Here is a 13663-nt window from a genome sequence, read left to right as displayed (position 1 = left end):
AAAAGGCTAGCTAAATTATTCATGAAGCGCTCAATGAGATGTTTCTATAACGGATGTCAGTGTACTAAGCTATTGTGTCTAAGGTTTGTCATTGAATGCTTAATGGGGCATATTAGATCACTATAGTTGCATGTGATTGAGTGCAGGAAAATTACTTCATAAAGAGTAAGTAGTATAGAGCCTGCCGGAAAACTCCTGTTCTGGTCACCTGATTTATGTAAGAAACATGTTGGTCGCCCAAGGCTAACTTTGAAGAAATTTATTGAGTCAGAAACTGGCTTAGAGGGCACAGGACTGCGATGAAAGACAGACTGTTCTGGAAGTCAGACTTTACTTGCTGCACCTCAAAATAGAGGATGAATAATGATGATGATGAAGAGTTGAATCCCAGTATCTCTAAAAGAATTATTATCTAAAATATACTAGCAAAAATGCATTTTGTTGTAAGATTACAATTGTTGCATGCAGTTTGGATTGCAGGAAAAGTAGCTCAAATAGAGTTGATATCTTTAAAAGAAATCATCAAATTTCAGATTAATTGATTACCAATACTGTAAGTGCAGAAACTTTTGCGGTGGCTTAATGTTTGCGGTTTTTGCGGTGGCTGCTTTAACACAAACTTAAAACCACCGCGAACATTTTTCCATTGCAGTAAAAGATTATTCAAATTTCAGATTAATTGATTACCAATACTGTAAATGCAGAAACTTTCGCAGTGGCTTAATGTTTGCGGTTTTTGCGGTGGCTGCTTTAACACAAACTTAAAACCACCGCGATTTTTCCATTGCTACAGCAGTAAAAGACTACAGTGCATGGTGCTACCGTGAACTTAAAACCACCGCGACAAGTCCTTTTCTCGCTACCGCGAAATTAAATCCCAGCAAACTTAAATGCATTAACAGTATGTCTAGAATGGATGTGATCAGTGTACTCAGCTATTGTGTTTTTAAAAGGGTATAATTTGCTAAAATGGGGATTATTTGTTGGAGGTCACAATTGTTGTATGTAATGAGGAGTGCAGGAATAGGAGGCCATAAAGAGTTAAAAATTTTTCTTCAAATATCTTTAAGGTATTGCCAGAAATATTGATTAACCAGTTCCTTTTTTGGTCTGTCTTTATTAATGCTTTACTGATAATGATAAGAATTCTAAGTAATACTGATTCGAAAAGACTAAAAAAACTGATTGCAATATCATAATTACAAGTAATCAGGATATTCAGTGTTGTTGAATGTGGAAATTTATTGGCAATGCATTGTATTTAAACATCTTCTGTGTATGAAAAAGTAGACACACACATAACGTCACATGTACATCAATGGAGACTCAGGTAATAAAACTTGCTAGATAAAAAATAGTTACTCAAGCAACTGGATGTGATTTTGATTTTCCTAAATCAAATTTTTCTAAATCCAGCTGCTTGAGAAATGGTATAGACATACATTATTTCAAAATGATTACAATATAGTTTTAAACGTATTGTTGAATAATGCTGCACTTGTCTTGGAACCAAAGTGGCAGTACAAGAAAGCACAGTTCAGCTCCGCTGCTATGTATTTTATCAATAAAAAATTTGATTGATTGATTAAATCATTCATATTATTGATCTTTGATCTTTATTTTAGGCACCCGACACAATATTAGCAGGACAATATATATTACTGTAATTCACTTTGTCTTCTCGGTACCAAACTTTCACGGTCTGAGAAACTTTAACTTGTTCTCGGAACTAAATGTTCACTGTCGCAGCAAGTGCACATAAAAAAGTCTGTGAATGATTTGTTATCAGTAATGATAAGTTCACGTTACAGTCGTCACCGTGAAAACCGTGAACATAACAGTGCATTGAAAAAATCAGGAATTGCAATATACACTACACGATCATATAACATTAACTATACAAGTCATGTTTTTCTGAAGTCACAATTTGAGTTTAGAAGTTGTTCTTTTTGCAGCTGTGCCTATGTCATTTCCTGTATGTTACCTGAGCCAACATTATAACATTGTGGGTAAACACTTGAGTCACAAGGAGACATGTTTCCTGTCCGTCAGGTGTTTACATGTCCCATTATTACCTGTCACAAGGATACAGGTCAACAAGTGTTGACAACAGTCAAGCCTACTTTATACCTCTCTCAGACTCTTACACCTTAAGTTTACAGCAAACCTCTTTCTAGCAATAGGCTGAAACTGTCCAAGGTTGGACTGTGGATATTATATTTTGGACATACATGTATAAGCTTAGAGATTAGTTAGAAAATTTTCAAATTGTTTAATTATTTATTCATTTTTTTCAGCATGGAAATTATTTTACTTTTCAGTAAATAACAACCTTTATCTTAAGTTGTTAATGTAATCTGGACATTTCAATTATTAAAAGGATATTTCCGAGAAGTAAAAGAGAAGCATAGTACATGTTATTGACCACTGTCTCTTAAATTACTTTAAAGGCTACGTACCTCTCAATTTTGGTCCGCCCTCTCAGTTTGGCGGCCTGTAGCTGATATTACTTAAAACTAACTCCTTGAAATGTTTAATTCAACATTTATGGCTCCTGTGGATCTCTGATAGAATTTAAATCCTTTCTTATTTTGTACTTCACCCACACATTATCCATTATTTTCCAGCAGTTTCACAACCAACAATTGGAATATGTGTGGCACAAGTTTGAATTTTGATCACCCCCTTAATCATGTGGCCACTTGAAGTTAGCCAAGGTTTACTGCTCAATATTTTTAAGTTAACATGTTTAAGTGCAAACAGTGGACGTGGGGTATATCATGAATATACTGTAATTCACTTTGTCTTCTCGGTACCAAATTTTCACAATCTGAGAAAGGGTAACTTGTTCTCGGAACTAAAGGTTCACTGTGGCGACAGGTGGGCATTGAAAAAGTCTCATGTATTATTTGTTATCAGTAATGATAAGTTCACGTTACAGTCAGCACCGTGAAAACCGTGAACATAAAAGTACATTGAAAAAGTCAGGAATTACTGTAACAGTATACCATGACATCACCTATGTTAAACCCCACGTCTAATTGTTGATAACTAAATCATAAGTAAATGCCAAACTATTTCTATATTCAACGGAAAACAATATATATTTCATATACAAAGAGATGTATTGTAACAATCAACGCTTGTCATCTTTAATATGTATGTAATAGATGGTTTTCTTTGTAAAGTTTGATAGTTAAAAAATCAATAAATGTGTTTTGTTGGATGTAATGCAATCAGCACCGACATAGTACATGTATGCATATGTTTGATGTAGCAATGTTCCAGTGTCAGTGATTTGTTTGCCCAATTGTGCATGTACCAAGGTAGCAAGGCTGCATGCTAGCGTTGCTAACTTAGCAATGCTTGTTTCGGGTCTACATTGTATAGTTAAAGGTAATTTGTAACAATCTTACTTAACAAGTATTATGTTATGAAAACTAATGAGGCCAAATGAATTCAATGACTTAACTAGGATAAAACCTTAACCCATGCCAGTGGTATTATCACACCCTTTTCTTATTAGAATTGTTAGTAATTATAGTAATGTGTAAATATTCTCATATATAAAGTTATTGCATTAGGTGATAAATCGGTAAGAACATTCTCAGCTAAATCTAAAAAATCTGATGGTATAGCTTATAATATTTTAGATTATCTTACTTTTGATAATGGTATGATGATAATTAACCAATGAAACGTTTGGTCAGATGTAAGCTGAAATGTTGAGTGTTGATTAGGGGTGGGTACAGGTACGGTGTACCAGTACAAGTCGGCTTTTCTTGTTGGACGAGTCCAGCAAAAAAAAAAATGGACTTGAAAAAAATCAGTGGACTGGCTATTGGACCGATTCGAAAATGAACAGATTATACCGGCAGGTGTTCATGTGTTTTGGGGCTTACAGGTCAAAGAAAATGACAATATCAAAGTAGAGGAGTCTCTACAGTCAAAGTAATGGTATAAAACAGAAGCAGTTAGTGTTGTTTACATGAAGATAGGATTTAAAACACAAATGGATGTCTGATACGCCACCATACAGATTCCATTGTAGCAAAATTCCATTCCATTGTTTTGAGTATCGCCCATTCACGAGTTTTCACAGATAATTACTAAGATCCAGGTTCAGGTCCACCTGTACCATATCCTTTGGACCATAACGTACCTGTACCTGAACCAGTGTACCTGTACCTGTACCTGAACCAGTGTACCTGTACCTGTACCTGAACCAGTGTACCTGTACCTGTACCTGAACCAGTGTACCTGTACCTGTACCTGTACCTAAAGTTTCTGTAATGCCCGTTACCCCTAAGTGTTGATCATGAATTGATACCTTATGCCATCCTACTTTCTGTCATATTGATAACGTAATAAGTCCATTTATCTAAATTTCATTTGACAAATAGCAGAAACAATAAACATGTTCTTCATAATCCCCACCTTCGTATTAAGAAGTTTTTATTTCATGACAGAATTTGGTAAAATGGGTTGATCGAGATACCGGTGTTCAACTTGTTCCATCAATCAGAATATTACTTTTGAACTTAAACACACAGACAACTTACACAATTTTGTGACTTTCGAAAAATAGCTTAAGAAAGTGAATTTGTCAGGTTTTGACTTGGGTTGGTTTCACTTGCAACACCTTGAATTAGTGCCTGTTGTTTTCGTGTAGCACATGTAAAGACGACAGACTTGAATTGCAATGAATAAACCACAAAACCAAAAAAGACAAGAAAACTGCAAAAAATACATTACCTTCCTTCCTTGCCATGCTGACGCCTTCCCACTCTGCGTAACAATGATATTTTAACAGGATCAACAAATCGTGATTCACTCTCTGTTAGCCCCGTGGAAAATAAACTCGGCACTTTCCCCGCCAATTTTCAAAATTCCCAAGGGTTTCTTTTGAGTGAAACGACGTTATTACATGCTAAATCCCTTCCATGGAAATCTTGTCAGCTATCAGGATTCTTCTAGAGGTGAAAATTTCGTGTCTTAGGGAGAATTCAGCGAACATGCACGTACAATTCGTAAGTGTTCCGCCATTGTGTGTGAAATTGACACTTCCCTGGCAACACAATCCATCTATCAGGTCATACCACCTGCAAAATAGGGGCGTTTAAATCAACACCTTGAAATATTTCATCATTTGATCCACAAAAAATAGCAATTTCAGCCAGAATCTAATACTACATTTGTTTTGTGTAATGATTTTATAATTTGCAAAAACAACGTGTTTGAGAAACTTGAGGTAGTATTGACGCATATTCTTTTATAAAACATTATGCCCCCCACGAAAGTGCGCTCGTCAGAGCTTCACACCTGGATAACTACAATGAATAGCGGCTACCTGTTGAATGTAGCAGACTGCCTATTGTTGTGATGAAAGGGGATCCGCCACGGGGTATGGGCCCTGACAGGTGTATTACGGGTTATATAAACAACTACCTGCGCTGCAAAACTATCCAATAGAAATGTCTTCGTTTTGTGTGAATCAGCATTGCTGAATGAAGCGTTGTTTAAAGATTGAGACCAATCCATGAGTCGAACCTTTTATTTCTGATGGCATGTCAGTATTATTACTTACTTTGAGTTTATTTAGATCCACATATTCTTCCTGTATTCTACACATTCATATTTACACATTGCAGTAGAAGCCAGTTAATTGCACAGCGGATAAACGCACGGCACGGAATCCCAAAATCCCAAACCGGTGCAGTCCAGCTAGATAACTTTGCATTATTGCACCAGCCGGATAATTCCACAAAATTCATTGGGGAAATAGGCCGTGCAATTAAGTGGCTTCTACTGTACAGTTAAAAACATACTCTCACATACCTCTAGGAACAAACTTGTAACCAATAACCAACGCAGTCAGACAACGATTAACGGATATTTACGTACGAAATCCAGAACGACAACAGGGGCAAATCCTTTTATAACACACTACGCCCTTATTAGATTATCAACTGTTAAAGTCTATTCATAAAGAAGAAAAGTATCTAGTGGTGAACAACATACAACGCGGAACTCGGGATAAGTTGAAACAAATTATATGTCTAAACGGGAAGGAACATTTCTGCATCATCGAGTTTGTCAAGTAGAAGATGAATGAAAATCTTACGTTATAGCTGTATCAAAGAAGAGTTTCCGTGCGCATGCTCTGAACACCTTAATACAACGGAATTTTTTTGCGCCTAGACAAACCATGTATAAGAAACATCATCTGTCCTTACATCTACACATCATACTGTATAAAGAAGCAAAAATATGTTGACTGCTCTATTCATTATAACAAATTTGTATAATGCTAGTTCACCTTTATCCGTTGGTTAACCTATAGCCGTTGCTTTAAAAAAACAGGGTATTTGAGGATATCACGTCGACGGACGTTGGGAAATTGCAATATTTTCAGTAACGTTATATTGCAGTTTAAAACTACCACCCGTCGGCTAGATGTGCCTACATATCCCGTTTTGAAAAACAACGGATATAGGTTACCCCGCGGATAAAGGTGAACTAGCGTTATCGTTATGGTTAACTAGTATATTGTTGTTTCTACTTTCCTTCATATGTTTGTTTCGTCATACTATCAGCGACCTGTGCCTAGCTCGTCGAGGCATGAATTTTTAATAAATGTCTTTTGTACGTACACTCGGTAAGTCGGTCTCTAAAACCACACACTGTCCGTAGACTTGATGTCCGGACGTCCTTAAATACACTGTTTGTCAATCAACGGATATAGGTTACCCCCGTGAATAAAGGTGAACTAACGTTATGTTACCAGGTAAAAAAGTCTATTTGGCCTTTTATCTGATATTTTTTCGGCAAACTATTGAGTCTTGTAGAGACGTCTGCAATGCTACGTCGCCAGATCACACCTACACTTCTTCATAGCTACCAGACAAGGTGGTCTTAATCTTGATGACTATAAGAGTTTGGGGTTCCAATCCGAATCAGACTCCAAGGTTAGACACTTAACATTTATTTTCTCACCCGAATCCGGTGAAAATAAGTAGCTAGCTTCGGTTATTTCCAGCCTCCTCCTTTCGGATAGTATCAGGGTATCTATTTGTTCAGCACCAGGGACAGGACCAGTGTGAAGTCAGTAGGGGGATAATCAGTGTGAATGTGAGTTCAGCACCAGAACAGGACTAGTGTGAAGTCAGTAGGAGGATAATCAGTGTGAATGTGAGTTCAGCACCAGAACAGGACTAGTGTGAAGTCAGTAGGAGGATAATCAGTGTGAATGTGAGTTCAGCATCAGGGACAGGACCAGTGTGAAGTCAGTAGGAGGATAATCAGTGTGAATGTGAGTTCAGCACCAGGGACAGGACCAGTGTGAAGTCAGTAGGAGGATCATCAGTGTGAATGTGAGTTCAGCATCAGGGACAGGACCAGTGTGATGTCAGTAGGAGGATCATCAGTGTGAATGTGAGTTCAGCACCAGGGACAGGACCAGTGTGAAGTCAGTGGGAGGATAATCAGTGTGAATGTGAGTTCAGCACCAGAACAGGACTAGTGTGAAGTCAGTAGGAGGATAATCAGTGTGAATGTGAGTTCAGCACCAGGGACAGGACCAGTGTGAAGTCAGTAGGAGGATAATCAGTGTGAATGTGAGTTCAGCACCAGAACAGGACTAGTGTGAAGTCAGTAGGAGGATAATCAGTGTGAATGTGAGTTCAGCACCAGGGACAGGACCAGTGTGAAGTCAGTGGGAGGATAATCAGTGTGAATGTGAGTTCAGCACCAGAACAGGACTAGTGTGAAGTCAGTAGGAGGATAATCAGTGTGAATGTGAGTTCAGCACCAGGGACAGGACCAGTGTGAAGTCAGTAGGAGGATAATCAGTGTGAATGTGAGTTCAGCACCAGAACAGGACTAGTGTGAAGTCAGTAGGAGGATAATCAGTGTGAATGTGAGTTCAGCACCAGGGACAGGACCAGTGTGAAGTCAGTAGGAGGATAATCAGTGTGAATGTGAGTTCAGCACCAGGGACAGGACCAGTGTGAAGTCAGTAGGAGGATAATCAGTGTGAATGTGAGTTCAGCACCAGGGACAGGACCAGTGTGAAGTCAGTAGGAGGATAATCAGTGTGAATGTGAGTTCAGCACCAGAACAGGACTAGTGTGAAGTCAGTAGGAGGATAATCAGTGTGAATGTGAGTTCAGCACCAGGGGCAGGACCAGTGTGAAGTCAGTAGGAGGATAATCAGTGTGAATGTGAGTTCAGCACCGTACCCAGGACAGGACCAGTGTAGGACCAGTGTGAAGTCAGTAGGAGGATCATCAGTGTGAATGTGAGTTCAGCACCAGGGACAGGACCAGTGTGAAGTCAGTAGGAGGATAATCAGTGTGAATGTGAGTTCAGAACCAGAACAGAGCTAGTGTGAAGTCAGTAGGAGGATAATCAGTGTGAATGTGAGTTCAGCACCAGGGACAGGACCAGTGTGAAGTCAGTAGGGGGATAATCAGTGTGAATGTGAGTTCAGCACCAGGGACAGGACCAGTGTGAAGTCAGTAGGAGGATAATCAGTGTGAATGTGAGTTCATCACCAGGGGCAGGACCAGTGTGAAGTCAGTAGGAGGATAATCAGTGTGAATGTGAGTTCAGCACCAGAACAGGACTAGTGTGAAGTCAGTAGGAGGATAATCAGTGTGAATGTGAGTTCAGCACCAGGGGCAGGACCAGTGTGAAGTCAGTAGGAGGATAATCAGTGTGAATGTGAGTTCAGCACCGTACCCAGGACAGGACCAGTGTTGGACCAGTGTGAAGTCAGTAGGAGGATCATCAGTGTGAATGTGAGTTCAGCACCAGGGGCAGGACCAGTGTGAAGTCAGTAGGAGGATAATCAGTGTGAATGTGAGTTCAGCACCAGGGACAGGACCAGTGTGAAGTCAGTAGGAGGATAATCAGTGTGAATGTGAGTTCAGCACCGTACCCAGGACAGGACCAGTGTAGGACCAGTGTGAAGTCAGTAGGAGGATAATCAGTATGAATGTGAGTTCAGCACCAAGGACCGGACCTGTGTGAAGTCAGTAGGAGGATAATCAGTGTGAATGTGAGTTCAGCACCAAGGACCGGACCTGTGTGATGTCATTTGGTGGATAATCAGGGTTAATGTGTGGTCAGCACCAGGGACAGGACCAGTGTGTTTACACTGCCTTTCTGCATTATTTCCAAGATGGTTATGAATGTGTTAATATCAATGTTTTGTTATATAAGCTATTTCATTAGGAGTTGCTGTCTATGTTACCCGCTCTGTATATTACTGTCTTCCTCTTTGTTTTGGGGTGTTGTTGCGTACGTTGCTCAAAAATTCCACCAGGTACATGTTCCCAATGTGCATTGGTCCAGCCGAGTATTTTTTGTTGAGTCCATTACTGAATATATTCTCGTCTTGATCTGTATTCTAAAAACTCTATACTCTCTTACAATTATAACTGCCTTAACAAGCGAGAAGTTGAACCTGTGCATACCAATATACTTTAGACTTTGTAGTCTTATTTTGAAATCACATCATTTTGACATTTTGACACAAAAAGAATTATCACATAAAAGCTGTATTTTTTAAAATTGATCTTTAGTTAGCTTGTAAGAGAGAATAAACATACAGTAAAAAGTCTCCATTCATTTATCAGCACATATTCCTTACAATTGCCAAATATCCTAACTTAACATACAAGGGAAAATGTGATATGCCACGATTAACAGACTGTTTTTTATTGCTTAAACTTTATAAAATATGATTGAAAGAATTTCTGTCTTAAATCGTCTTACATTTTCTAGTAGTAGTAGGTAGTTGCTGTATCCACGCGTCTCTGCTGGTATCGTTCGTGGTGTTGGAGAATGAGAGAGAAACATTGTGCAGTCTGGCGTCATAGGAAATTGTAACGTTGACACGTTCGTAAGAGATGCGAGACCTGATTGTCTTAATTAATGCCCTTGCCAAGAAAAATATAAAGGGTATCACCATCAAACTGACAGAGGTAGAGTTTAAAACATGTAAGGCGATGTTTACGCTTGTCCTGTTTTGCATTTGAAACACGTCAGTCGACGTGATAGTGGTTACTTGGGACACAAGCTTTGCTGTTTCGGTTCTAAAAAGAGTTTTGTTTGCACCGCTATCTCGAGCTCGAAACAGAGGGGTGATTATGTCCGAATGTGTCCACCTATAATGAAAAGAAGGAGCTTTGGTTGTGCCATCCTCACACGATTTCTGAGTTAGATCTACATTTCTTAAAGGTTGCCCCCTTGTGTCTTGGGGACTTTCACACACAATACGTTCCAGGCTAAGCCAAGAAATGAGAAAACAAGCATCACATTTAGAGCAGCAAGACGAAAACGCAGTGCTACACCTTTGTAAACATTTCATCTTGTTGATCAGCCACAACATCGCGCAATCACAGTGGGATGGGTTTTGAGTAATTAATATCTATCTGCATCAATACATTAGGAAGTCCTAACTCTATTTCAGATACGGATGTAATCATGTTGTTTGATAGACCTACGAATTGCAGTTTTGTGAGGTATTTCGTGACGTCATCCAAGTTCACGTGTGTGATTCTGTTGAACGACAAGTAGAGATGGGATAAAGATGGTAGATTTTGCAGCGAGATCCAGGATACGGTTTCAATACTATTGAATTTGACATCCAAATAAACCAAATGAGGAAGAGAAGGGATACTTGTAAGATTACTGAAGTCGTTAAAGGAGACATGTAATCGAGATATGTTTGCCGGTAGCCCCTCAGGAAAATGTCTTAAATTAAGAAGGATAAACGTACAAACGCACAGGCTTCCGGCTTCTTGTTTCTGCAGTTTTGCAGTCATTGCTCTGTTTTCCAATACAAGTCACAAAGTAAGACGATAAATACAAAGAGGTACTTGCACCTTCGTCTTGGTTTATCCCGGTTTCCTCGATGTCTGCAAAGCATGGTGGCAGGTCTTTGTAAATTGACGTAAAAGAGTTAGATCTTGGGTTTTTCTAGGTCGACAAGGCGTCCTAAAGTCACAGACCTGTAAAGACTCAGTTTCTTTAGCGATGTTGCAATTTAGAAAACAAAAAAAGCTCTTCCTTGGTTGGCAGGGAGAGCTCTTCCTCGCTGAGAGTCATCCTCTTGAAACGGTATATTTTGTGTAGTCCCTTTAATGGAAAACTATTATCTTTACACAGAAACGAACAAAAAATTGAAAGCACCTATTGCAAAAGCAAGGCCCTCGTAACGAATTGCTTGGACGTAAAAGGAGTAGAAAATGGCGTCGTCTAACATGCATAACATGCATATTGAAAACAGGATGCTCTAATTATGAAATCGCACTCGCGAAACGTGATTGTACAGCAACGAGTGGCTCTTTACAAAGGTTTGGGGTGTGTATACGCAATAACAGTGTACAAACAAAAGTAGGGCATATTGTGCGTATATCAGACTAATTTCCTTTAATTATTTTATTATAATATTATCATTGATTTGATATCTGTCACAAACAAATTCTTTATGAAACTTCTGAAAAATAATAAGCATGGTTGCTTTTTGTTGTAAAAACTGTTTGTGTAATATACCGTTGAAATCATTTATCATAACTTTGTTTCCCGTAAGCAGTATAAATTTATAAACATTTAATGGCACCACGTGCATATAAAACAACATGTTCTGAGTAGAATTTCACTGTTTAAAATAACAGGAATTCATCATTCAATGTACCGCTCACAAAATCATGATCCTCCTACTGACCTGCTTAACAAAAATTACCTTAGAAACTGGCCACGGTCTACTTTTCAAAATACTAACATGCGTATCGAAGGGAAGAAGGTTTTGATTTTTGCTCGAGCTCCAGATATCTGATATTGTTTGTGGAAATCTGAGCTGTTTGCAAGCTTACGAGGAACAAAATTGTGAGAGTGTACACTGGTGAGTTGCAGAGTCCCTGGAAAACGTATGAGAAGCCGGAACTATAGCTTTTTGAAACGGAAATCCGGATCAAAAACGCATCCAACATGGCGGCGCGGGGGCCCCCCTCCCACCATCACCAGCAAAACCAACCAGAGAGAGTCGAGCCACTGTTTGTGCAGGTTTCCGACGTATACATCGGAGCGGACGCCGAGGCACTATCATGTGTAGAGATCTGTCTTGCGGCTGAGGAGGTTTCAGGACCTGTCACAGTTGTAGGAGCGCAACCTCAGGGCAAGGGCAGAACACACTGGCGTCTGTACCCACGCACCAACCAAGACCGCCTGAGCTTAATCCAAGCAGGTACTATCACACTCAGGGAACAAGAGGCCTCACTGCTACAGAAGAACCCCTTCGTCGTGAGGCCAGGGACTGCAACTACCAGAGTGATTGTGAGTAACATACCATTATCGTATGACAACGAAGAAATAGGGAAAACTCTCAGCACAAGAGGCTACAAGCTACTGAGCCGTGTCATTGATGAGAGAGCTCGGAATAAGGAGGGTAAGCTAACACGCTTTCTGACGGGCAGAAGATTTGTCTATATCGAGAAGCCTAGCACACCTCTCCCTCCCAAGATGTCCGTAGGACTTTTTGTGGCTGAGTTCTACCACAGAGAGCAGAAAGAGGCCAATCGTGCTAGAGCACAAAAATGCAGCAACTGCCTACTGGAAGGACACCACAGAAGCACCTGTGAAAATGAGGTAGTCTGTCTGCAGTGTAGGAAGCCTGGTCACAGGAGAGGTGACCCAAATTGTGATTTGGATGGAGAAGTCACCAACACTACCAGTCTGCCAGACACACGCACTGACAACACAAGAAAGAACACTGCTGCTCCAGGGCAGGAACCTGAGCAGGAGCAAGATAGTGATACAGGAGACGAGACCTCTGACATGGACGAGACAAATGGAGAACTTGTTCCGAACAGTCAGAACAGTCAACCAGGACGAGCAGACACCAGGTCGCAGGGAAGAAAGGAGTACCCTACAAGGAGCAGAAGCCACAGCCGTGTCAACAACCGGCAAGTAGAGCAACACACTGAACAGGACAAAGTGGACAATAACTCTAGCAACAACTCCCTGGAACGTGACTCAGCACAGCCATCAATCGAGATGTGGCTAAAAGAACAGAGAAAAACTGAAACAAAACAAAGTGCAAAGAGTAAGTCATCAAAGAGGAGAAAAAACACATAAGTATACTTTATATCTTACACATGTACATGTATCTCATATGAGTATGCTTTATATCTTGTCAGATACTTCCCTCTCAAATCCACACAATCCCTCGCTTAGATGATGACACACAGAAACATGAAGCTGATCTCCTTCAATTGTAGAGGAATCAGATCATACAATAAAAGACTAAAAATTTTAACTTGGTTAAAAAAGAAGAAGACTGACATATGCCTTTTACAGGAAACTTATCTGACAAAGGATATAATACATACTATAGATAAACAATGGGGTGGTAAAACCATCCACTCTTTTGGTACAAACCATAGTAGGGGTGTAAGCATTCTATTTGACAGTAAACTGCCTGTAGAAATTCTAGAACAAAAAATTGACACTGAAGGAAGGAAAATTGTTGTGAATTTCAAATTGTACCAGGAAAAATATACCCTACTATGTTTATATGCACCAAACGATCAAAGACAGAGAAGAACTTTCTTCTATGACATTCAAGAATGGTTACATGACTGGAATTTATACACAA

At 39.6% G+C, this 13663-nt stretch overlaps 1 protein-coding gene across 1 annotated transcript in view; it reads right to left on the bottom strand.

Annotated features, from left to right (window-relative positions):
* Positions 1–5225, bottom strand: part of LOC118408013 — a gene marked incomplete at its 3' end in the record, with an annotated part of 8049 nt that extends 2824 nt beyond the window's left edge. Inside the window, 1 exon segment of the mRNA XM_035808625.1 lies at positions 4756–5225.
* Positions 5226–13663: the final 8438 nt, after the last annotated feature.

Source organism: Branchiostoma floridae, unplaced genomic scaffold (assembly GCF_000003815.2).
Source record: "Branchiostoma floridae strain S238N-H82 unplaced genomic scaffold, Bfl_VNyyK Sc7u5tJ_1529, whole genome shotgun sequence".
Taxonomy (NCBI): Eukaryota; Metazoa; Chordata; class Leptocardii; order Amphioxiformes; family Branchiostomatidae; genus Branchiostoma; species Branchiostoma floridae.
Note: the sequence above shows the minus strand (reverse complement) of the source record. Positions and strands in the feature narration are given on the sequence as shown.